This window comes from Aedes albopictus, chromosome 2 (genome assembly GCF_035046485.1).
Source record: "Aedes albopictus strain Foshan chromosome 2, AalbF5, whole genome shotgun sequence".
Classification (NCBI taxonomy): Eukaryota; Metazoa; Arthropoda; class Insecta; order Diptera; family Culicidae; genus Aedes; species Aedes albopictus.
The window spans coordinates 247,127,964-247,155,874 of record NC_085137.1 but is presented as its reverse complement, the minus strand read 5'-3'; positions in this window follow the sequence as shown (position 1 = coordinate 247,155,874).

The following is a 27,911-nucleotide window of genomic DNA, read 5'->3' as shown; positions in this document are numbered from 1 at the left end:
ATTTATATTTATTGGAGATATTCCATGGAAATCTCAGCAAGAATTCCCTAAGAAATTCCAGAAGGTATTTTTGGAATCCCTGTTGTTTACTGGATGTATTGCAAGAGAAATTCCTAGAAGTATCCTTGGAGAAGAATTTCAAGGAGAAATTCCAGAGGGATCTTCAGAGAAATCCCAGCAGTCATCCCTAAAAAAAATGGCTGGAGAAATCTTTTGAGAAATCTTCTTAGAATTCCTCCAGGAATGTCTGATGAGATTGTGCTAGAGTTTCTGCCGGGATTCTTCGCTCGGCAAGGAATGTCCCTTTAAGAAACACTCTACAGTTTATTCAAATCCTCCCGGAATGTTTCTATGAATTCTTGCTGTGATTCCTTCAGGAACTCCTACCAGGATTTCTCCAAGCATTTCTGCTGGGATTTCACAAGCATTTCCAGATGGTATTTTGCTGTAAATGCTTTTAAGAATCCTCCAGGAATTGCTGAATAATTTCTGTCGATAATGGCTTGAGGAATTCCAGCAAGACTTCCAAGAGGTTTCCCACCACGAATTCCTCGAGAAATCTGAATCAATTTCAACTTAATTTCTCAAAGGAATCTGAAGAAGATTTCCAATAAGAAAACGAAGAGGAAATCCTGAAACAATCCCTAGACACATTCTTAGAAGAAGCGCAAGAGAAACTCTGAAGGATGTTACAGTAGTAGTCTATATATATAAAAATGAGTTTGAAGTTTCTTTGAGGCAACAAAACTCAAGAACGGGTGGACCGATCAGCATGGGTCTTGCATGGTTCGATTCGTATTCGTGGTGGCTGTGTTTATATGTACAAAAAGTTACAAAACTCGACTAGACAAGTAAGAAAATTGATAAAGTACTGATTTTTCATGAGCTGGGAAGGAAATCAACACGATCGAAATTAAACCAATCTAGAGTGTGGTGCAACTTTGAGCTCAACAGTTGTCAATCCACCACAAGACGGCAAGACAAAGTTTGCCGGGACAGCTAGTTGGTGGATAAATCCAATCAATAATAATTAAATAAACCCCAACAAGATTGTCTAGAGGTAATCCCAGAAGAATTCTTTGATAAATTCCAAGAGGTATTGCTAGAAGAACAACTTGAGGAATTCGTGGCTTTAACCAAGCAGGCATTTTGGGGAAATTTGAAGTGAAATTTGTAGAGGAATGTTTTGAAAAAAAACCTGTAAAAATCACAAAAAGAACTTTTGTAGAAATTCCTGTGGACTGGACATTCTAGAATTTTTTTTCGTTAATGAGGTCCTGAAGGAATTCTTGGAGAAATGCTCAGAAAAATGCAAAGAGAAACTTTTGGAGGAATCCAAGAAAAAGTATTTTGAGAAATCCTCTTTAAATTCCTCCACAAATTAATAATGGAATTTCTCTCAAAATTCTTGCTGAGATTGCCCCAAAGGTTTCTCCAAAGTTTCCTTTACATTTGCTGCATGAAATTCCTCCAAGGGTTCCTATAGGAATTCCATTTGTGATTTCTCCAGAGATTTTTCAAGGATACCTTTAGGAATTTCCCTAGAAACATCACCTGAAATTCTTGCTAGGATTCCTTCAGATATTTCTACTATTTTTTTTTCAGGAATTCTTGCTGGAATTTTTCAAACAACATCAACTAAGATTTCTTCAGTAATTGCTCTTAGGAGTCCACCAAGAATTCCTGGTACATTACCAGCAGGAATTGGTTGTGGAATTCCAACAAGACTTCCTGGTGGATTCTTTAGGAAATTATTGAATTAATGCCAAAAAAGTTTCTGAAGAAATTTCAAGTGGATCTCCGGCATGAACTACTGGGTAAATACTAAGAAAATTTTCTTAGTTTACATTTTTAAAGGAGTATTATAATCATTAAAAAATAAAAAAAGAATATAATGAAAATAAAGAGAATTTCACCAAAAACTCCATAGAGTCTTTTTGAAATTTTTGAGTTGACATGCAGTCGCTGTTCCACTTGGAGCGTTATTCCAGTACGAAGAAAAAAGCATAAGGAGGTGTATTGCATCACAAAGAACAACTTTGTTAAACACTCAAAAAATCCTAAAAATCCATAGAAAAAGTTATATCCGAAAACCTATTACAAGGGATCGTCCACAAACAATGACACATAACTCTTAAAGTTGAGCAAATAAGGTAATAGTTTGTTCGGCAAATTTTCCAATAATACCCTTTTCTGCAACTTTGTAGAAGACATCAATACTCTATCTTTATTTTTGAGAAAAGTGAATTCCTATTGCACTTTTAGGTGGATTAATCATCTAGGAGAAAATTTTAAAATAAAGAATTAAGTATATAGAACAAACTCTTCTAAGACATCATACTTCTAAGTTCAATATTTGAAGCCGCAAAAAAGGATTATGAATGCGAACCTTAGTATACAGTATGTAGCAGGTTCCTCCGGATATTATGTCCGGAAACCTGAACGTCCGGAACTGGTTCCGTAGGGGTGGCATGCCCATAGCACAGAGCGATCATTTTATGGCCAAATACATTTTACATTACAAATTTCAGAATGATAATATGTGTGATATTCAATAAAATTGCCGAAAAGTACCCCCGTGGCAAGGCATTTCTCAATACCCAGAAAGGGGGGAGGGGTCAGGGGGGATGCCACACCCAGATATTGGAAGACCAACTAACCGCATTCAATTTAAAATTGGTTTCAAATTTTTTGATTGTATGGTCTTTGAGTAGTAGCCGATTGAAAAAAAGTGGTTCGTCTAGGGCTTTTGAGGGTTAAGGGGGCGAAATATGTTTCGGAATATTGGATCGTAATCCGATTCAATGAATTATACTGTAAGTACATATTTTAAAGATTGTGTTTTGAAAAAGCCGTACTGTGAATAAATTAATAGTGGATGAACTGATGCATTTTACTCATTTTAAGATTGGATTTATTTTTGGCCGCCTGATACAACACAGTGCAACTGTTCATTGCCATCCATGCACTGATTACTCTTATGCGATGTATTTTAAAGAACTTTTGATAACCGCAATAAAACCGATCATAAATCAATTAAGCTGGCGCGTTGATAAGTTGTATGAAAGTTTAAAAAAAGTTTTGTAGAATGCTTCTAGTGATCAATAAAACGTCTAGCGATGGCATTGCTGATGGCCGTTATAAATCCCTCATATAACCTAAACAAATCCAACCAGCTCTGAAAATGTTACTTGGGGAGTAATCAGTGCATGGATGGCAATGAACAGTTGCACTGTGTTGTATCAGGCGGCCAAAAATAAATCCAATCTTAAAATGAGTAAAATGCATCAGTTCATCCACTATTAATTTATTCACAGTACGGCTTTTTCAAAACACAATCTTTAAAATATGTACTTACAGTATAATTCATTGAATCGGATTACGTTCCAATATTCCGAAACATATTTCGCCCCCTTAATGCTAGAACTAGGTAACTCGTTTTGGAAAGTACGGGTAGAAATGGCTGGTAAAACTTATCCTGCTATAAAACAAACACTTTGTTGGTCTTAAATGAAGCATCATTATGTGTTTTTGTAGTTCCAATCGACAAACTTTTGTTTATTGTGGTGAACGTTCAGATGTAAACAAATTGCTCGCGATTTCGCAAAACCAGTTACCTAGTTCTAGCATTAAGGGGACGATTTTTAGCCATACATAATCGACCATTGTACAGCGTCCATCATGACCGACAAGTACGCCATCTCTTATCTAATAGTGGAAACCGTAGATGGGGTTATTGCAAACTTAATGTGGTAATGAAATTACCAACTCCACTTATTGAGGTTATGACGAAGAGAAACTAGATTTTTGCTGACGACACCTTTTTCTGTGGAGCTGGCGGCTGCCATCTTGCAATAAGGAAGTTTTTTTCAGCACATTTCAATGAATTTCATAAAACAGTACATACCTGATACAAGCGAAAGCACAGAAACAATCGTGAAAGTGGTTTTCGGAAGTGTGGGAGGAAAATTGGCCACTTCACTTTTTCCTCAAATCTGATTTTTTGTCAAAAAATTCAATTGTTAGCAAAGCGTACTTATTTTCTGCGTCTAAAAACCCCTTATTCATACTAAAACTGATTCCGTACATATTTCTCTCCTACACAAACCGTAACTGAGTCACTAATATTTAGGAATATTTACTTGTGATAAAAGATGTACTCAGCATCCATGACGAATGCTATGCTTACGGTATTGTTTTCCTTTTCTCACCAGTCCAAAAAATACTAGCTGTCAGAGTTGTTCGAGCTAAAAATAAACAACATGCTGGTTTTATTGTGGAATTATTGCTGTTTTCAATGCAGCTTTGAAAACTTCTATAAGTGTGGTCCACTTGGTCGGAAGGCGTTCTTATAGCGGTTGTCAGAAGGTTATGGTGGAATAGTTAGTTTTATTAGCAGTTTTATTAAATTGGTCCATAGAAATACTTATAGAGCATTATAAAGCTAAAAATGTTACTTGGGAGGACTCCTTCAGGAATTCCTCCCGCGTCTCTGATAGATAAGGGACCGCTCAATCCGAATCCGGGCTCAGATTTTCTCCAGCACGTCACAATTTTGAGCTATACCTCAATTTATAGGGCAAAATATGCGATTTTGGGCTTTTTTGACTGCAAGCCATTAAGCATAAAAATATTTCTTTCAACCAATAAAAGGTTAAATTGGTCAATTAACATCTAAATTAACGACTCATGCAAGATATTTTGTTTTATCAAATCAAATTCGATAGATTTAAGCATTTTATGTTAGTAGGTAAACTTGCATGCAACTTTTGAAGGGTGACTTATATGGGAAATATCATACCTAACATAAATCGCTTAAAACTATCAAATTCGATTAGGTAAAACATAATATTTTGCGTGAGACGTTAATTTAGATGTCAGTTAACCAATTTACCTTTTGATTGCTTAGAAAAATATTTTCATGCTTAAGGACAAGGTATTTGGAGTACATTGCTCAAAATTTTTAGAGCACCGTTTTTTAGAACCGTTGAACGGATTTGGATTAAAATGCATCACGCTGTTGACAACCACTGAACGGTGCTCTAGAAATTTTGAGCTATGTACTCCAAATACGTTGTCCTTAAGGTGAAACTGGAAGCATTTCCTCATTTTTGACGTAGGACTACGTCTCTCTTTTCTATACCGGGTGTCATTCTAAATTTTCAGAAATCGGCCGCGTTACGTTTGAAGTGGAGATTTTGAGCGTTAATAACTCAGCCATTTCTCGTTGAATTTTCAAAATTTCGGCACCAATCGATTGCAAATCTTTACACCAATTATGTCCAATAATAATATTTGCTGTTTTTCAATAACAAACTATTGAAAAATTGGGAAAAGTGAACCCATGTTTATTCCAGCCAATCACGAACCAGCACATTTTGGATGCTCCCGTCGAATATAAAAGCTACTGCTTCTTCGCATCTTCCCTCATTTGTCTTTGTCGTCTCGAGGTGAACGCATCGAACGAGAGCTGCCGACTTTCTTCGTTTGCGTTTTCGCTCATTCTTCATTGACGGCTCGGTGGCGGTGGTTTTCGGCAATGGTGCTGTTGCACATTCAATTTCTAACCGTCTAACGCGGCAGACCAAGGAAGGAATAATTTTCATCGATTGCTCGGCGGTGGTGGCAGAGGCAGCAGCAAAATCCACCAAAGAAAGATCCGCCACAACGAATTTGCGAGTTCCGTCGCTTTTCCTCGGGGCTCGGTCCATTTACGGATTGATTGACGGCGGCACATTGCTGATAGCATCAGGAAGAACATCCAGGTCAGCAAGCGGCGGGCCAATTCTCAACGGCGTCCAGCATTCAGCGCGAATAAAATCAATGCGCATTGGGTGGCATGATGAATTGATTTCAATTTCTTCCTAAAACCGTCCATAATTCAAACGGTTCTTTTCAGAACCATCGAAAATGCTTCCTAGAGAGTTAATTGGATAAATTTCCTGCATCGACCGAGAAAGTGTAGTGAAACCAAATAGTGAAAGATTGAATTCTTGGTTGTGGCTCAGCAACAGTGAAGGCGCTCACTAATCTCATCCACGGCAGCAAGCGGCGGGCGAATTTTCGACGGCGTTCAGCATTCAGCACGGGGAAATCTAACACGCATTGCGTGGCATGATAAATTCATGTCGATTTTCTGTCTGAAATCGTCCAATATTCAAACGGTTCTTTTCTGGACCATAGAAAATTATTCCTCAAGAATCAGATAATTATTTCATTCCATCGCTCTGTAAAAGCGTGGTGCAACCGAAAAGTGAAAAATTGTATACTTGGTGGCCCCGCAACAATAATGATGCCGGCCACTAATGATTCCACCAGGAATTTAGCAACGCTTTATCCTATCCAGACCATTTTTGTGAAACATTGTTTAATTTAAACATTTTTCGAATTAAAATAATCTAAATCTTCCAATATTTTGGTTACTTTATTCGTTAAATGAAAATTTTCTCATTTCTCGGTTGATTAACCGTTCCAAGCGTCTGGTGCATGCGGGGCGGGACATGCAAACGAAATAATCTGGAAAGCCAGCCGAATGGGAGGAGCTTCATCTGCCAATCTAGGGACATAAAAGCTGTTCCCCCTGATTTCTTTCGTCATTTTCGTTGGATCAGTCAGGCAGGGTGGATGTCACCTCCACAGCTGTGCAGTGATACATCAACCCAGCCGCAACGCCCGCAAGTCTCGGCTATCGTGCGGATAGCACCAGGAATCTCATCCATGGCAGAAAGCGGCGTACCAGTTTTCGGTGGGTCCTGTATTTAGCAAGGAGAAAACCAAGACGCATTGCGTGACATAATATTTTGATGCCATTTCGTTCCTAAAAATCGTCAATTAATTAATCAAACGGTCCTTTTCAGGACCACCGAAAATCATTCCTCAAGAGTTGTAAATCAGATAATTTCATTCCATCAATCGAGAAAACTGTGGTTCAATCGAAAAATGAAAGATTGAATTCCAGCCACTAATCGTTCCACCCAGAATTTAGCAACGCATTGTCCTATCAGAACCATTTTATGTAACATTGGGGAGCGTCCAGAAAATACGTCAGGTTTAAAGGGGGAGGGGGGTCAGCAAAGTGTGACGATCCATACAATAATTTCAGAGGTTCCATGCAAAACGTGTGACATAGGGATGAGGAGGGGTTGAAAATGGCAAACTTTTGTGTGCCGTAATTTAAGGACGATCCCTTGTTTAATTCTAGCATTTTTGGAATTAAAATGATCTAAATCTTTTTATATTTTGGCTACTTTATTTGTTAAATGAAAATTTCTCTCATTTCTTGGTTGAAAATCGTTTGAAGCGTCTGAAGCATGCGGGGCGGGTCATGCAATCGAAATAAACTGGAAAGCCAGCTGAATGGGAGGAGCTACATCTGCTAATCTAGTGGCATAAAAGCTGTTCCCCCTGATTTCTTTCGTCATTTTCGTTGGATCAGTCAGGGAGGGTGGAGGTGGATATCGCCTCCACGGCTGCGCAGCAGCACGTCAACTGCGACGAGTGATAGCACCAGGAATCTCATCCACTGATCACGGCTGCGGTGGGCCCGGCAATGGAAGTTACCTCCGCAGCTGGGTAGCTGCGCACCAACCCAGCGACGGCTCTCGGCTATCTATCTGATAGAACCAGGAATCTCATTCACGGCAGCAGGCGACGGCGGCAGTTTTCAATGGCTTCCCGCATTCAGTGTGGATAATTTTCAATTGTCTTTCTAAAATCAACCGTTATTTGGACGGACCTTTTCAGGACCAGAGAAAATTATTCCTTAAGAGTTATGAATCGGATAATTTTCGGATATATTCCAACGATCGGTAAAAGTGTAGTGCATTAGTGAATGGTTGAATGCTTGGTGGCTCAGTAACAGCAAAATCGGTCACTAATCTTTCTACCCGAAATTTAGCAACGCGTTATCTTATTCGGACAATTGTACCTGAAACATTGTTTCATTCAAATATTTATCGAATTTAAATTATCTTAATTTTTCAATACTTCGATTAGTTTATCCGTTCGATTGGAAATTGTCTCAAAGAACGGTTGCAGTCGTTTGAAGCGTCTGACACAATGTGGGCGGGTCATGCAAACGGAATAAACTGGAAAGCCCGCCGAATGGGAGGAGCTTCATCTGCTAATTTAGGGGCATAACATCTGTTTCCTCTGTTATCTTTCGTCATTTTCCTTGGATCAGTCAAGGAGAAGGGAGTTGCCACCTCCCAGCTAGGCAGCAGCACACAAACTCAGCGACGACTCTCGGCTATCGTATTGTCGAATGAGTTTCACGTTAAACTTTAATTGAAAAGATCTATCTAACGCCGTTCAATTATCTAATAATTTTATCCGCTCGATGAATATTCTCTCTTATAACAGTAATTTGACCATTTTTCTTCAAAACGAAATAACTCTTGAACTAGTCAACGTCTTTCCAAGTAACCGAATCAGCTGAATAACAGCTTCTTGAACTAAAGTTAGCTTAAGAGTGATTAGTTTTACTCTTATACAGCAAAAATGTTTGTTGGGTTATAAATGCATTCAGCGAAAGCGATCACACAACAACTTTACTCAACACATCAGTCCACCATTTGTATTATCATAACAACAAGCATTGTATTATTGAAATATAAAAGTCGAAATCTCGTTCCAGCCTTTGTCCTACGTCAACATTGCGGTTATGTCTCAGACATTACCCACTCCTAGTTTTTTGGTTTTGGTTTTTTTTTTATAAAATAACAAAGCAATATTTTCAAAATCGGTTTTCGTACACATGTAGAGTATGGACCAAGGAATCTCCTGAATTTTACCCTGGTGGAAAATGTTTTCCATTTTTGCAGAAACCATTTTTTTGTGAATTTTTTTTTATGGTTTCTGCAAAAATGAAAAACATTTTCCACCAGGGAAAAATTCAGGAAATTCCTTGATCCATAATCTACATGTGTACGAAAACCGATTTTGAAAATATTGCTTTGTTATTTTATAAAAAATCAAAAACTAAAAAGTGAAGAAATGGATCCAGTTTGCCTTAATGGCAGGCAGTCAAAAAAGCCCCAAACGCATATTTTGCCCTATAAATTGAGGTATAGCTCAAAATTGTGACGTGCTGGAGCAAGTCTGAGATTCGGATTCAGCGGCCCAAAATCTATCAGAGACACATAAGTTTGCTCTTGAAACAAAAAAATGTTGCGCTGTGTAATCTTTCATGGATTCAGTCAGAAGTGGCATTTGCTACTTTCGAAATTTGTACCGAAAGATGTTGTTCAGAAACGCCTCGAACGTTTTTTATTAGCACCTTTTTCCGCACTGAAAACAGGTGTATCAAGGCCTGTCCCTGCATTAGGCTTCATTAAGTCAAACCAATAAAATTCCAAACGGTCTTCATTATGCTGCATTTACCGTTCCATTCGCTTCATGCACCGTTGACCGTAAAAATTCTCACACTAACCTCGTTCTGACATCCACCTTTCCTGGTTCTAAAGAGCGCGCAATTTTACATCAATACACCAGATATCATTTACATTCCCAGGTGATGAAACATTGCAATGAGGAAGCCACTGTCAGTCGTAATTACAGCCTAGCCGAACTAAAACAACTCGAATATAAAAACAACAAGCCAATAAACAGCAGGTTGCTCGACCACCACGTTGGTTCTGGTAACATCTTATCTTGAACATTAGTAGCGGAGGGTCATCAGGGTGTTTTTTGGCCGTAACGGCATTCCTTCTGCACTGACACTCTGGCTTAAGCCGCATGGCGCGGTTAGTTCTTGGCCCCTTCTTCGGTTCTTCCTTCTGCCTGCGGATCAAGATCAAGGCGCATCAGAGCAGGAAATTTCTCCCTGTGTGTGCTGTGTTTTTATGGTTGTGCCGTTTTTCCTTTCTTTCCGCACTTTCTTCCTTCTATATGTGCGCGAGCGGAATTACGGCCATTCGGAAGGCCGTCTGCTTTCCTTCATGGCTCATCAGCAACAAACGGCTGAATGTGGTGCACATGTGGCTCATGTTTTATCGTTTTAAAAATCTAAGAGAGGTATAGGAATCGTACTTGAACTTGGCGGATTTTTCGGGAAAACTGTTATCATCCATGATTGATTGTTATACACAACATCACAAATAACACAATGCACTACACTATCGTGGTGCGCCTAGCGTAACATCTTAGGAGGGTTAGGGCTACATTTATTCAATTTAATTTACACTATTGTACGCCACAACAGTCGGTGTGCGGCTTCCACTCTCCATTCTCAATCACGTCCAATGCGCGCCAGATCGCATTCTACCTGTTCAACCCATCCTCGTAATATTGTACCCAATCAATTTTGCAGAGTTGTTGACCAGCATTCTTGCAACATTCCCTGTCCACTGTATTCTTCCGGGTTAAATCACCTTCTGGATGCTGTTCACCGTAGAGTGCGGCAAGCTTGTGGCCCATTCTCATGAATACATCCGATGATCTTCTTCTTCTTCTTTTTAAGGCTCTACGCTCTCATTGGAACTTGGCTTGCCTCTCTTCAACTTAGTGTTCTTTGGGCATTTCCACAGTTATTATTTGAAAGGCTATTTTGCCTGCCATCACTTGAATTTGTATATTGTTATGTGATTACAATGATGCACTATGCCCAGGGAGTCGAGAAAATGTTCCCGACCAGAGTAGGAATCGAACCCGCCGTCTTCGGATATGGAATTTCCGGAAGAATAACTCGAGGAAGCATCGGTGGAATTTCTGGAGGAATCCATGAAATAATTCCTGGAGGAATGTGTAGAGGAAACTGAGGAGAAGAAATTCCTGGATGATTTCTTGGAGGAAACCCTGGAAGAATTTCTGGAGGAATTCCTGGAAGAATTCCTGAAGTAATTGCTGTACGAATTTCCGAAGAAATACCTGCAGGAATTCCTGGATCCATTCCTGAATAAATTTCCGGAGGTATTCCTGAAGAAATACCTGGGGAAATTCCGGTGAAATTCGTGGTAGAAATGCCTGGATGAAATCCTGGAAGAATGCCAGGGGCAATACCTGGAATAATTCTTGAATGAATTCCGGAAAGAATTTTTGGGGAAATTTTTAAAAGAATCCCTTGAGGATTTCCTGGAGGATTCCTGAAAAAATATTTGAAGGAGTTCCTAGAGAAATCTCAGGAGGAATTCATGCAGGAATCCCAAGAGAAATTATTGGAATAATTCTTGGATTAACTCAGGGAGGAATTCTTGAGGAAATTTCTTAATGAATCCCTGGAGGATTTTATGGATAAATTCTTGGAGAAATTGCGGTAGTGATTTCTGAAGGAATCTTGGAATGCCTGGAGGAACCCCTATAAAAATCTCTGGAGGAACTTCCTGGATAAATTCCTGGAGACATTCCTGTATCAATTGCTGGAGGAGTATCTCGAGAAATTCCTTAAGAAATCCTTTGAGGAAACCCTGGAGAATTTCCTTTAAGAATCCCTGAACAAATTCCTGGACTAATGCCTGGAGCAATCTCTGGATAAATTCCTAGATGAATTCCTGGTGGAGTTTTTAGAAGAATTCTGAGAGGGACCTCTAAAAGAACTCCCGGGGCAATCTCTAGATGAATTCCTAGAGAAATCCTGGGATGAGTTCATGGAGAAACTCCCAGGAGAAATTTCTAAAGAAACCTCTTGAAAAATTCCTAGAGGAATCCTTAGAGAAATTTCTAGAGAAATTCTTGTAAGAATTCCTGGGAAACTTCTTGGAAAATCCCTGGAGGAATCCCTGAAGCAATTTCTGGAGGAACCTTAGAAGGAATGCCTGGAAAGTTCTGGACAAATTCCTTGCGGAATCCCAGGAAGAACTCCTGGATAAATTTGTAAAGGAATTTTCGGGGAAATTCCGAGGAACTATTCCTGGAGGAATCTCGAGAAAAACTCTGGAAGCAATTTCTGGAGGAATTTCAAAAGAAATTCCAAGATAAATTTCTGAAGAAATTCCAAGAGAAATTTCTGATTAAATTCCAATAGAAATTTGTAGAGTAATTCTCAGAGCGATTTTTGGAGGAATTCCAGGAGGAATTGCGGTAGTAATTTATGAAAAGATTCCTAGGATCAATTCCTGGAGGACTTTCTGAAGAGATTCTTGGGATAATTCTTAAGAAACCTCTTGTGGAATTCCTGGAGGCATCCTTAAAGGAATTTCTAGAGATTTACTTGGAAAAATCCCTGGGGGAATTCTTGGAAATAAACCTGGAGGAATCCCTGAAACAATTTCTGGAGGAACCTCAGGAGGAATTCCTGAACAAATCTCTATAGGAAATCTTGGGGAAATTCCGTGGAACTATTAATGGAAGATCTCCAGGAGGAATCCATAAACCCTAAACGAATACCTTGAGGAATCCCTGAATGAATTCCTTCAAGAATCTCTAGAGGAATTCTGGTAGAAATCCATGGAGAAATTTCTGAAGGAATTCCTGGAAAAAAATTTAGAGGAATTATGAAAGCAATTTCTGGTGGAGTTCCATGAGAAATTTCCAGAGGAATTTCTGGAGGAATTCCAGGAGGAATTCCAGAAGGATTTTCAGGAGGAATTACTGCAGGAATCATCGGTAGAATTTCTCGAGAGATCCATAAAATAATTCCTGGCGGAATGTGTAGAAGAAACCCTAGAGAACAAAATCCTGGATTAATTCTTGGAGGAAACCCTGGGAGAATTCCTGGATCCAGAATAAATTCCCGGAGGAATTCCTGAGGAAATACCTGGGGTAATTCCTGTAGAAATTCTCGGTATAACTCTTGCAGATGTCCCTGGAGAAATGCCTGAATAAAATCCTAGAGGATTGGCAGGAGGAATACCTGGAATAGTTCTTGAAAAAAATCCGGGAGGAATTTCCGAAGGAATCCCTTGAGGAGTTTCTGGAGGAATCTCCAGATTTATGATGAAATCTTCTTCTTCTTCTTCTTGGCGTAACGTCCTCACTGGGACAAAGCCTGCTTCTCAGCTTAGTGTTCTATGAGCACTTCCACAGTTATTAACTGAGAGCTTCCTCTGCCAATGACCATTTTGCATGTGTATATCGTGTGGCAGGCACGAAGATACTCTATGCCCAAGGAAGCCAAGGAAATTTGCTTTACGAAAAGATCCTGGACCGACCGGGAATCGAACCCGTCACCCTCAGCATGGTCATGCTGAATACCCGTGCGTTTACCGCCTCGGCTATATGGGCCCTTTTTATTTATGGTGAAATACAAAGTTCGATTTCTGAGAGAATTCCAGGAGGAGTTTCTGATGAATTCCTAGAGAAAATACTGAAGAAACCGCTAAAATTCCTGACGAAATCCTGAAATCCTGAACTAATTCCTGGGGGAGTTTCTGAAGGAATCCCAACAAGAGTTCTTGCAGGCATTTTTGAAATAATCCCGGAATTCGTTTTTGAAAGAATAACAGAAGGGATTTCCGGTGAATCTCTGGAGAAACTCGAAGTAATTTCTGAAGAAACCAGATGAGCAATCCCGGAAGCAACCCCATGAGGAACTCTATGGAATCTCAGGAGAGCTTTCTTAGCGAATACCTGGAAGAATTTTGTAGGAATATTCCTGGATAAAAAAAATTGAAGAAATCAATGTCTGCAGTAATTGTTGAAGGAATACTAGGATCCCTCCCCCCCGTTCTCGAAGTCATCCCTAATGGGCGTGCAAATTTTCTCATTCTAAAAAAAAAACAGTAGCGTTCAGATTCATCCATGAAAGCGAGGGCGAGAAAAATAGTTCCGATGGAAATGTGCGAGAGTATGATGTGTTTGTCAAAACGGGCTGTGACAGCAGCAAATCAGATCGATGAAGGGCCAGCTGGTCGCGAAGAAGGGATTCACATGCAAACTTCCTAAATTGGGTTGTTTAGTGAAAACAATATTCCTATTTTCTATAGCCTAATCGAAAGAGCTCATTTTACTGAGTTTAACGTGATTTTATTAGATTCCAATACCTTTGTTTTGATGGTAAAATTAACAAAAGAGTTTCAATTTTCGTGGATAGAATGACAGTTCAATCGATAAAATGACAGTTCGACCCGAACAAAAAATTTCCCCCATACAAACTTAATATTCATTTTAAAAATAGTTTAAAGACTCCAAAAATTATGAAATTTTGGATTTCGACTGATTTTTGGGCGGAGAATCCGATTATGAAGTAATCCGGATACCCCTAAAGAACCCAATTCTCCGCAAACGTGGCCTACAAAGCATCCTGTAGCTCTATGATCCACGAAAACCTGATGCGCCTCCAGAAGGCGCACGAAGATGATGCTTGTGTTTAGGCCAGAATCTTCTTCTGGAAACAATCCGCGAGTGATCGATAAACTGTATCCGTATTACAACTGCCCAAAAGTCCTCTGAAAAAAGTCGGACGGCTGGACCCTCCAAAACCTGACAACCTTATAAGGTCCGTAAAACGAAATAAGGCGTAGCAGTTCTGTGGACATTTGGTCACTGCAGGATTGTGAGAACTACGATTTTATCAAAAAACGTTTAAAATTAACATTTGGGTTACAAGTACCTATTTAGAAAAGTCACACTTAACTTTAAAGTGAATTAGTTCATCGTTCATCTCCAACCGGTGCGACGGCTGATTCTCAGGATAATCGGGTGCAGTTCGGTTGGCGCGATAATGTGTGGTTGTTACAGCATTACACATTAACGGTATTACTCAACCAACTTTTGCCGTAAAACTGATACTCTCGAAACATCTGACAGACATTGCGCCATTATTCCTGGGCTCGTTCGGTGCAATGAACTCTACTTACGCTTTTACGATGGTTCAATACTTAATGAAAATGTGCGTAAAGCGGCAATTACTGCAACGCATTCAAAACTTAATTGCACACAATCCAGGTGCCCATCGGAAGTGTCTCAGACGGAATACGCTAATTTCCGAAAAAAAAAAGACGCGATAATATTCGTTCGCATTATCATTTCTATAGTTATAATTATCGTTACCATCGGAGAGGTTTTTCAGGGTTCGGCGAGGAAACAGATGCTCGTTGATTCGCATTGAATATTCACGACGCGAACGTCGTTACAGGCCGAAAACATGGACCTGTGCAACAGGAGACGATCAGCTGTTCAGAAGCGATCGCGCAGCAGGGCAAGGCTGCATCAACGGACAACCATCAAAAGCGGAAGCAGCATGATATCACTCTTGATCGGCAGCAGGTAGGCCGCGCTTTTACATTTTTATGATTGATGAGCAACACCAAATTTACGATCAGAAAACACCAAGCGATAAAGATGACTGTGATAAAGGACGATGGGAAAGCAATGATGAAAATGGATGGCTTTCGTAATTTGCATAATAAATTTATTTCTTATTACTTGTCGAATCAATGAGGGTAATCAGACGCTGTTCATTGCGCAGTGAAACTGATTACAGCGTTGTATGCTAATTGGTAAATATGGGGTTTATTTCGGGTCAGGTGATATTAATGTTGCTAGAAAGATTATCCTTTTTCAGCTCATATCGTTGCTTTTCTGCAATAGGGACACAACACAGAAAATGTGAATTTTCTGAATAAGCGTTTGAAAATTAGGAATCTCGAAGCTCCTTCTACAAGTTCACTTTTTCCACTCATAATTTGACAAAAATAAACGAGTTCTGTGGAGTCCAAAGAATCTCGATTTCTTGCTCAAATGCGTATCTGAATTTTTTTGCAGGTGTCGTTGTCGGCGGTCACCAGGGAGTCACAAGTACACAAATTCTTCAACCGTCTCGATTTCATCACCGTCGATATGAATTCGGGGTGGCGGGCGCGGTGATTCCTCCCTGGAGCCCTTTGCCATCATGTACTTTGTCTTCGACACATTAATGACTTATCCGATTCGCCTGGCTCTCTTTAGTCGGATGTACGTTTCCACCACCGTCTCAAATTGACGAGCTATAATATCATATCATCAGCGAATCCAAGCAGCTGAACGGACTTCGTGAATCGTTCCACTAGTGTTTATCCCCGCCCTCCTTATTACACCTTCCGAGGCGATGTTAAATAGCGAGCACGAAAGACCATCACCTTGCCGTAACCCTCTGCGAGAATCGAAGGGACTCGTGAGTGTCCCTGATACTTAAACTACGCACATCATTCGATCCATCGTGGTCTTGATCGATCGTATCAGTACATCCGGGAATCCGTAATTGTGCATAATCTGCCACAGCTGTTCAATGATGTGTTTTTTGTTTTTGTTTTCTTCTAAACCATAGGAGGAAAAATCTGCTCAACAAACACCCTAACAGGAAGGTTTGGGTAGTGTGGTGTTAAGGCCGTCTTCTACAACAGTAGTAAAAGCCAGGGCTACTCTCTTCTCGACCCACTCAAATACATTCCTATGGTCTTTAGACTCTAGTTTAATTTAAAAACACTTCACTAATACTTTACTTTTGCAAAAGAAAATAAAAAATGAATAACTCTTTTAAAGAAAAACTAGAAAGGACGAGCAAATTCCTTTTAATTCTACTACTGTGCTTATCTTCGGACAGATAGGCCTATTTCGTCTGTGACTTACAGACTTCTTCAGTGTCAAGTGCTCGACTGAAGAAAACCTCGCATTCGTTGTGGTATTTATACTAGGAGTGTATGTGTAGGTACGTGTGTGGGTAAAAGTGTAGGTATAAAAATGTAGGTACAAAATTGTAGGTACAAAATTGTAGGTACAGATTTGTAAAAAAAGGGGTGTATCTACCTGTTAGAAAACAGGGTGTCAGTAAGATACCTAAAGCTAGGAAAATTCCTACCGATTTGGTAGGTAGTCAATTGGTGTTTGTTGTGTTATTTTTTCCTGCCGATTTGGTAGGTAGTCAATTTGTGTTTTGTGTATTGTGTATTGTTTTGTGTGTGTTAGGTAAAAATTTAAACAGCCACGTGTACCCATTGCCCTGATCCTTGTTAAGTAATTTTTTATTGTTTTGTTTGTAAATTTCTAAACTTTCTGCAACATCAAGTTTCCATGGGTTTGTAATGTGTCGTAAGAGTTTAATATTTGAAGTATTCAAAAAATGTCCTTCATTGAAAATATGTTCAGCAACTTTAGATTTAAAATGATGAATGAGTCCCTTGTCTGTGTCTTTGTGTGCTTTTGATACTTCCGTTATGTGTTCTTTGAATCGTGTGTTGAGTGTGCGTTTTGTTTGTCCTATGTATATTTTGTCACAGTGATTACATGTTACTTTGTAAACACCAGATTTTGTTAAGTTGTCCAACGGGTCTTTCGTAGATCCTAAGAGAGTTTGAAGTTGGTTAGCTTTGCTTGTGAAAACTAATTCAAAACCAAACTTTCTGAGAATTGGTCGGAGTTTTTTGGTGTCATTGTTGTAGTCCACAATTATCCGTTTAAGTGTAGGTTCTGTCCGTGTCAGTGTAGTCAAAGAACGTCTGTATTGTTGTTGTGTCTTTTTGTTGATGATCTGTTGTATTGTTTGTTTTGTGTAACCGTTCAACTGTGCTGTTTCGAAAATGTAATTAAGTTCTTTCGTTTTTCCTGTTTCACTAAGTGGAAGTATCTGCATTCGGTGTATCATGTGATTGAAGGATGCAATTTTGTGTTGATGTGAGTGATTTGATGAATTTGGAATAGTGCGTTGAGTGTGTGTCGGTTTTCTGTAAATTTCGAAGGAAAGTGTTGATTCTGTTGTTCTGTTCAATTTCACAAGTGAATTCGATGTTTTTGTGTGCATTATTGATATTGTTCAAGATTTCAGGTAAAAGATGTTTCTTAACAATGCTAAACACGTCGTCAACGTATCTCCACCAGACTTCAGGAAGCTGTTTGTTGTTTTCTAAGCGTTTTTCCAAATTTGCCATAAAAAATTCACTTAAAAATGGAGAAAGTGGATTGCCCATGGGGGCACCATTAAGTTGTTTGTAGGTTTCATTTCTGAACGAAAAATAATTTTCTTCCATACAAAGTTTGGTTAATTTGATGTATGTACGAACTTTCTTAATCCAATCTGAATCTGAATCTTCATATTGGTTCAGAAGCCAATCTTCTAGTAGGTTAATGGCCTCTTTAACTGGAATGCTTGGAAAAAGTGATTTAACGTCGAATGAAACTAAAATTTCATCGTCGTTAACGGATAAATTCTGTACTAGTTCTGTGAATTGTTCGGAATTCTTGACAGATCTACTGTGAAATTTTTTAGGCATGTTTTGGAATTCTTGTACTAAATATTTGGCAATTTTGTGTGTAGGTGAACCAATGGCTGAAACAATCTCACGCATTTCATTTCCAGGTTTATGAACTTTGGGAAGTCCTTTTATTCTTGGCAATGAAGGGTTAGATTCTTTCAGGCTTTTAATGACGCTTCCTAAAACTGGTGTAGACTCTTTGAGAGTTTTGTCAACACGTCTTACTAATCCTGGAAGAGGATCAGTACGTTGTTTTCGGTAAGGTCCATTTTGAATCTTGTTATTCATTATTTCATCATAGTCCTCTTTGTTCATGATTACTGTTTTGTTTCCTTTGTCAGCTTTCAGATAGAAAACTGGTTTCTGGTTAAGTTCTTTGATTATTCGTTGTTCTTTCAGGTGTTCTTTGTTCAATTTGTTTTGTTGTGTGTTTTGAATAGTGTTAGCTGTTTGTGTTCTGATTTCTTGAATCTGTGGTGTCTGTAAATTGTTCGTGTTGATAGCTGTTTCAATGTCGATTATGGTTTGTGTTGAATCTGGTTTAGAGTGTACTGCGTAGTTAAGACCTTTGTTGAGAAGGGTCAACTGTTCTTCCGTAAACTGTTCGGAAGAGCGATTGACCACTAACCCAGTTAGTTCTTGTGTTGTGTTTTGTGGTTGTGTAGAAGAACATGTAAACTTCGGATTTTGCATCTTTAATGCTTTAAGTTTTTTATCTAGTAATTTCCTTTTTCTTTCTGATTCACAAAATTCTGCAACTTTTACTTTTGTTAGAAAATTAGGGAAAGATTCAGGATAATCTTTCGCTAACTTTAAATGGAGAGAATAACATTCCAAAGTTTTCATGTTGATCTTGCTGTGTAGTTTTTTGATGCTTTCTTTGATGAGTGTTTGTTCAAGTGTCTTTACTATGTTGGGGTTTGTGGCTGTTTTAACTTTTACCTTGTGACTTACGGGAGTAAGCCTGTACTTTATACACTTCTTGAGAAACGCGATATCTTTGTGTAATCCTGCGATGGTCTTCTTCAACTCGATGAACTTATTCGGCTCTGACTTTGGCTTGGTTGCCATATTCACTTTACTATTACTTTAGAGCTTTTAGTAGAACTTGTTACTTTAGACTCTAGTTTAATTTAAAAACACTTCACTAATACTTTACTTTTGCAAAAGAAAATAAAAAATGAATAACTCTTTTAAAGAAAAACTAGAAAGGACGAGCAAATTCCTTTTAATTCTACTACTGTGCTTATCTTCGGACAGATAGGCCTATTTCGTCTGTGACTTACAGACTTCTTCAGTGTCAAGTGCTCGACTGAAGAAAACCTCGCATTCGTTGTGGTATTTATACTAGGAGTGTATGTGTAGGTACGTGTGTGGGTAAAAGTGTAGGTATAAAAATGTAAGTACAAAATTGTAGGTACAAAATTGTAGGTACAGATTTGTAAAAAAAGGGGTGTATCTACCTGTTAGAAAACAGGGTGTCAGTAAGATACCTAAAGCTAGGAAAATTCCTACCGATTTGGTAGGTAGTCAATTGGTGTTTGTTGTGTTATTTTTTCCTGCCGATTTGGTAGGTAGTCAATTTGTGTTTTGTGTATTGTGTATTGTTTTGTGTGTGTTAGGTAAAAATTTAAACAGCCACGTGTACCCATTGCCCTGATCCTTGTTAAGTAATTTTTTATTGTTTTGTTTGTAAATTTCTAAACTTTCTGCAACATCAAGTTTCCATGGGTTTGTAATGTGTCGTAAGAGTTTAATATTTGAAGTATTCAAAAAATGTCCTTCATTGAAAATATGTTCAGCAACTTTAGATTTAAAATGATGATTTTTCCTTCGAAATTTACAGAAAACCGACACACACTCAACGCACTATTCCAAATTCATCAAATCACTCACATCAACACAAAATTGCATCCTTCAATCACATGATACACCGAATGCAGATACTTCCACTTAGTGAAACAGGAAAAACGAAAGAACTTAATTACATTTTCGAAACAGCACAGTTGAACGGTTACACAAAACAAACAATACAACAGATCATCAACAAAAAGACACAACAACAATACAGACGTTCTTTGACTACACTGACACGGACAGAACCTACACTTAAACGGATAATTGTGGACTACAACAATGACACCAAAAAACTCCGACCAATTCTCAGAAAGTTTGGTTTTGAATTAGTTTTCACAAGCAAAGCTAACCAACTTCAAACTCTCTTAGGATCTACGAAAGACCCGTTGGACAACTTAACAAAATCTGGTGTTTACAAAGTAACATGTAATCACTGTGACAAAATATACATAGGACAAACAAAACGCACACTCAACACACGATTCAAAGAACACATAACGGAAGTATCAAAAGCACACAAAGACACAGACAAGGGACTCATTCATCATTTTAAATCTAAAGTTGCTGAACATATTTTCAATGAAGGACATTTTTTGAATACTTCAAATATTAAACTCTTACGACACATTACAAACCCATGGAAACTTGATGTTGCAGAAAGTTTAGAAATTTACAAACAAAACAATAAAAAATTACTTAACAAGGATCAGGGCAATGGGTACACGTGGCTGTTTAAATTTTTACCTAACACACACAAAACAATACACAATACACAAAACACAAATTGACTACCTACCAAATCGGCAGGAAAAAATAACACAACAAACACCAATTGACTACCTACCAAATCGGTAGGAATTTTCCTAGCTTTAGGTATCTTACTGACACCCTGTTTTCTAACAGGTAGATACACCCCTTTTTTACAAATCTGTACCTACAATTTTGTACCTACAATTTTGTACCTACATTTTTATACCTACACTTTTACCCACACACGTACCTACACATACACTCCTAGTATAAATACCACAACGAATGCGAGGTTTTCTTCAGTCGAGCACTTGACACTGAAGAAGTCTGTAAGTCACAGACGAAATAGGCCTATCTGTCCGAAGATAAGCACAGTAGTAGAATTAAAAGGAATTTGCTCGTCCTTTCTAGTTTTTCTTTAAAAGAGTTATTCATTTTTTATTTTCTTTTGCAAAAGTAAAGTATTAGTGAAGTGTTTTTAAATTAAACTAGAGTCTAAAGTAACAAGTTCTACTAAAAGCTCTAAAGTAATAGTAAAGTGAATATGGCAACCAAGCCAAAGTCAGAGCCGAATAAGTTCATCGAGTTGAAGAAGACCATCGCAGGATTACACAAAGATATCGCGTTTCTCAAGAAGTGTATAAAGTACAGGCTTACTCCCGTAAGTCACAAGGTAAAAGTTAAAACAGCCACAAACCCCAACATAGTAAAGACACTTGAACAAACACTCATCAAAGAAAGCATCAAAAAACTACACAGCAAGATCAACATGAAAACTTTGGAATGTTATTCTCTCCATTTAAAGTTAGCGAAAGATTATCCTGAATCTTTCCCTAATTTTCTAACAAAAGTAAAAGTTGCAGAATTTTGTGAATCAGAAAGAAAAAGGAAATTACTAGATAAAAAACTTAAAGCATTAAAGATGCAAAATCCGAAGTTTACATGTTCTTCTACACAACCACAAAACACAACACAAGAACTAACTGGGTTAGTGGTCAATCGCTCTTCCGAACAGTTTACGGAAGAACAGTTGACCCTTCTCAACAAAGGTCTTAACTACGCAGTACACTCTAAACCAGATTCAACACAAACCATAATCGACATTGAAACAGCTATCAACACGAACAATTTACAGACACCACAGATTCAAGAAATCAGAACACAAACAGCTAACACTATTCAAAACACACAACAAAACAAATTGAACAAAGAACACCTGAAAGAACAACGAATAATCAAAGAACTTAACCAGAAACCGGTTTTCTATCTGAAAGCTGACAAAGGAAACAAAACAGTAATCATGAACAAAGAGGACTATGATGAAATAATGAATAACAAGATTCAAAATGGACCTTACCGAAAACAACGTACTGATCCTCTTCCAGGATTAGTAAGACGTGTTGACAAAACTCTCAAAGAGTCTACACCAGTTTTAGGAAGCGTCATTAAAAGCCTGAAAGAATCTAACCCTTCATTGCCAAGAATAAAAGGACTTCCCAAAGTTCATAAACCTGGAAATGAAATGCGTGAGATTGTTTCAGCCATTGGTTCACCTACACACAAAATTGCCAAATATTTAGTACAAGAATTCCAAAACATGCCTAAAAAATTTCACAGTAGATCTGTCAAGAATTCCGAACAATTCACAGAACTAGTACAGAATTTATCCGTTAACGACGATGAAATTTTAGTTTCATTCGACGTTAAATCACTTTTTCCAAGCATTCCAGTTAAAGAGGCCATTAACCTACTAGAAGATTGGCTTCTGAACCAATATGAAGATTCAGATTCAGATTGGATTAAGAAAGTTCGTACATACATCAAATTAACCAAACTTTGTATGGAAGAAAATTATTTTTCGTTCAGAAATGAAACCTACAAACAACTTAATGGTGCCCCCATGGGCAATCCACTTTCTCCATTTTTAAGTGAATTTTTTATGGCAAATTTGGAAAAACGCTTAGAAAACAACAAACAGCTTCCTGAAGTCTGGTGGAGATACGTTGACGTGTTTAGCATTGTTAAGAAACATCTTTTACCTGAAATCTTGAACAATATCAATAATGCACACAAAAACATCGAATTCACTTGTGAAATTGAACAGAACAACCAACTACCATTTTTGGACATACTCATCGTAAAACAAGAATCAACACTTTCCTTCGAAATTTACAGAAAACCGACACACACTCAACGCACTATTCCAAATTCATCAAATCACTCACATCAACACAAAATTGCATCCTTCAATCACATGATACACCGAATGCAGATACTTCCACTTGGAGCGTACACTTTTACCCACACACGTACCTACACATACACTCCTAGTATAAATACCACAACGAATGCGAGGTTTTCTTCAGTCGAGCACTTGACACTGAAGAAGTCTGTAAGTCACAGACGAAATAGGCCTATCTGTCCGAAGATAAGCACAGTAGTAGAATTAAAAGGAATTTGCTCGTCCTTTCTAGTTTTTCTTTAAAAGAGTTATTCATTTTTTATTTTCTTTTGCAAAAGTAAAGTATTAGTGAAGTGTTTTTAAATTAAACTAGAGTCTAAAGTAACAAGTTCTACTAAAAGCTCTAAAGTAATAGTAAAGTTCCTATGGTCGCCAAACCCCTGCGTCTCTCCGGAACCACCAAGAAGGCATTGCTTCAGAGAGGGGCTAGTGCACATCGCACCCTCAAGGTTAGCTGCGTAGCCTGCAGCAACGAACATCGATGACTCGCTTTGGAGAGTCCATCACGGTAGCATGCTGGCGCTTAGCCAGTTTCCCGAGTGGTCCTCGCCACTCCCTTTGTCCTCGGAAGGCGGGCAGGGTCAACCCCACCCGCGCCCAACTGCTTTGCAGACATCAAAAACTGATGCCCACGTGCAACCCGATCTGACCTGCTGAAGGCAAGGGTATCACTACCCTTCAGGCCCTATCAGCTGCACCAGAAGGTTGCTGACATCAGGGTCTCCACCTGCCCCGACCCTTGGGGGACCCCTTTCCAACCGCGGTCTCGGATCCAACCCAGTAGACCGACGCCATGACAGCACCGCTACCGGGACTTCCTCTCCGCGGCCACTTAATCGCTGTAAGGGTCGATCTCGACCGCAGGGCACCGGTATGACCTACGAAGCCGACTCCGAACCCCTGGACCACCTCTTGTACTGTATTTGGACTAGCCATTCTCCGAGTCCACGCGTCATCTCCTCTGTAGCTCCCAGACGATATGGGTGATAGCCGTTGAAACGGCGTTCTGGACCAAATTGTCCGGGTTTGTGTCCTCCCCGCATGTGGCAAGCATGCGGTCACGCATTGTGCGAAAACGCGGGCACACGAACAAAACGTGTTCCGCCGTTTCCTCTAAACCATTGCACACTGGGCATTCGGGATAATCCGCATGCCCGAAACGGTGTAGATAATGTCAGAAGCAATCATGACCTGTAAGGACCTGTGTCAGGTGGAATGAACTTCCCCATGGCGACTATTAATCCAACTATCTATCCTCGATATCAACCTATGGGTCCATCTTCCTTTGGTGGAACTATCCCACGCGCGCTGCCATTTGACCATAGAGGCCATCCTGGCAGTCCTGCGTATGCCTTTTGTGCTGCGCATTTCGAAACAGTCCATGTCCTCACTGATAAGAATGCTGATAGGCACCATACCAGTAATGACGCAGAGAGCGTCGTGTGACACGGTACGGTACGCGCTCGCAACCCTCAGGTGCATAAGCTTGTAAGTACTTTCCAGCTTCCGTCGGTAGCATTTAGTACTTAGTGCGGTGCCCCACGCCGGGCCGCCATACCTAAGTATGGACGTAGCAACACTAGCCAGAAGCTTGCGCTTACTGGCGTACACCGCAGAGCTATTGGACATCATCCGGGACAGTTACGCAATAGCTGTGGAGGCTCTTTTACATGCATAATCGACGAAGCTACCGAAGGTAAGCTTATCGTCGATTATCACGCCCAAGTGTTTGACGGAGCGCTTTGACAGGATAGTGCACTCTCCTACACTGATCTCCGTCTGCTGCTGCGACTTCAGGTTGTTAACAACCGTCACCTCTGTCTTGTGGTGAGCCAGCTCCAGTTTCCTGGACCGCATCCACGCCTCTACAACCTTGATCGAGTGGTTGGTAGTCAATTTTACCTCCTCGATCGTTTCACCGTAGACTTCGAGCGTAATGTCGTTGGCAAATCCGACAATCTGGGTACTCTAACCTCAACACCTCGTCGTACATGACATTCCATAACACCGGACCCAGGATGGAACCTTGCGGGACTCCTGAGGTTATGTGAAAGCACTTCCGACCCACCTCCGTGTCGTAGACTAGTACACGATTCTGAAAGTAACTTCCGAGAATCTTGTACAGGTACTCCGGTATCCCCAGACGCAAGAGCGCATCGGCAATAGCAGACAAGCTGGCGCTATTACATATAACACATTCCTTACATCCAGAGTCACTACCGCGCAAACGCGAATTCCCCTCCTCTTAGGCTCGAGTGCTTTCTCGGCGGTTTTGTAACCGACAAGATAGCGTCTACGGTGGACCTCCCCTTCCGGAAGCCGTACTGGTTGCTCGAAAGACCATTTTCGCCCTCGGTGAACCTCAACATTCTATTGAGGATGATCTTTTCGAGCACCTTCCCCGCCGTGTCAATCAAGCATATTGGTCTATATGCCGACGGGTCTCCGGGTGGCTTACCCGCCTTTGGCAATAGTACCAGGCTCTGCCTCTTCCAAGCTTCTGGGAAAACTCCCTCGTCCAAGCATTTCTGCATTGCAGACCTGAACATCTCGGGAGCCTCTGCAATAGCTACTTTTAAGGCCAGGTTCGGAACTCCGTCCGGACCTGGGGCCTTACCTACGCTAAGGGACTTAGCTATCCCCGCAAGTTCCACATCGGTGACCCTCTCCTCATCGCCAGCCCCAGTCCCCGGCTGTCCTACGAAAGGAGGCCAAGGACTAGGATCATGACGCGGAAAAAGTCCTCCAATGATCCCCTCCAACATCTCTGGAGATTGCTCTGTAGGAGCCATCACACCTCTCGTCTTGGCCATAACGATCCTGTAGCCCAAGCAACACACATGTTATAAAAAAGTTACGACAGCGCAAGTTTTGGTTGTATAGAAGTTTATTTTACGTAATTCTAACATTGTGTTGAAATAACATAAAATAAACTTCTATACAACCAAAACTTGCGCTGTCGTAACTTTTATATAACATGTGTGTTACTTGGGAGGCGTCACCCCACGGGTTCGTATTGGCACTCTGACAGAGGCCCTCAAAGCAGGCCTTTTGCTTGCTCTTATCTCGGTCTTAAGCGTGGCTTTTGCAGCGGCGAACACCACCCGCCGTTCGTTTCGCTCTTCCACGGCCCAGGCATTGAAGTCACCCGCTATTACCACCGGCCTTCGCCCTGTTAGCACGGTCGTTAAGCGGTCCTGCTTTTGCGTGAACTGCTCGATCGGCCGCACCGCGGAGGCGCATAACAGCTACAGAAGAAGACCCCGTTTACTTTGGCGACCACGAAGCCCTCATAGGTAGTAGACACCAACTCCTGGACGGGGTATTTACCCGTCGTCCATATCGCCGCCATTTTTCTGGTCCCATCCCCGACCCAGTTGCCGTTGCCGGCGGGTACTCGGTATGGGTCCGATATGATGGCGATATCCGTCTCCCACTCAGGAACCGCCTGACAAAGCGGTTGCTGAGCCGCATCACAGTGGTTCAGGTTCAGCTGCATGACCTGCACTGTGATTTGTTGTTCACTGCGGCTTTCTTGAAGGCCGGGCACCTTGGATCACCCATCGGATGTCTGTTGTTCGAGTATTTCCCAGTACAGATCATGCAGATGGGCGGACTCGTGCAGCTTTGGGCCTTATGACCTTCAGCGCCGCATCGCCTGCACAGTTTGCGCCAGTCGGGGCCTTTGTGTCCTGGTTCCAGACACCTGAAGCAAACCTCTGGTGGCTCGTGGAATGTCAGGTGACATACACACCAACCCAGCTTTATGCTTCCTACTTTAACGGACTTTTTGACGTCCACCACAGGTAGCTGAAACAAAGCTATCTGTGTCCCTGCTGGCCCTTTCCGTAACTTAACGGCTGCGGCGGCCACCTGTACATCGCACTGTTGCCGCAGTGCCGTGACGAGCTCTTCCACTTCGGTGATCTCATCAATGTCCTTGACCTTCAGAGTCGCCTCATGTGTCAGAGCCCTCACCTGCACACCCTCACCAAGGACCTCTTCTGCCAGCCTCTAATAGGCGGCGCCCTTGTGCTCCTTCTGGCGCTTCAGCTCCAGGATCATCTCGCCCGTACGAGTACGTCTAATACTGCGTACGTCGGCTCCAAGACCCTCAAGATTGGCGTCGCTTCGCATCATCTTCAAGGCGTCCGAGTACTTGGACTGTTCCGTCTTGATGACGATCGCGTCGCTTTTCTTGCGCTTGGCACCTGCCCTCCTACGCCTTGGCTTGGCGTCCTGTGCTACTACCTGCGGATTCGCCTTCTTCTTCCTCTTCCGCTCTACCTTCCTTCCCTTGGATCGCCCTACTCTGTGGCTGTAAATAATGACATCAGAAAGGCAACACCTAAATAATAAGGGGCTGTCCATAAACCACGTGGTCATTAGAGGGGGGGGGGGGGGGGTCGGCCAATGACCATTTTGTATGGACAAATAAAATTTTTTGTATGGACTAATGACCACGCGGGGGGGGGGGGGGGGGGTTGAAAAGTCCCAAAAAAATGACCACGTGGTTTATGGACAGCCCCTAAACGGCGATTTTTTCCATACAAACAGTGATTTTTCCATAATTGAATAATACCTCATACAGTCCTCAACACCAAACCAATAACTCGTTGAGGTATTATATCAATACCAACACAATACCTAAATAAGTTATTTTCCACACCAGGATAATCGACCAATACCTTGTCTTGGTATGATACCTGACTTTGATATGCTGCAGTTATGTGTCGGTTATTTGTTCCTTCTCGGACAATGCTGCAGCATGGAACCCGTCAGAACGTGGGGCGTTACAAACTGAAGCGGAAACAGCATACTTGCCTGTTTCGGGAGAAAACCGTTTGGAAGAAACGGAGTGCGAGGAAAAGGCTGTGTAGAGGAGGACGTAAAGTTCCTCGCCTCTTCCTAATCGGTACACGTCCCGCTGGTCAAAAGCATACTGGACGAAATCAGAAGAG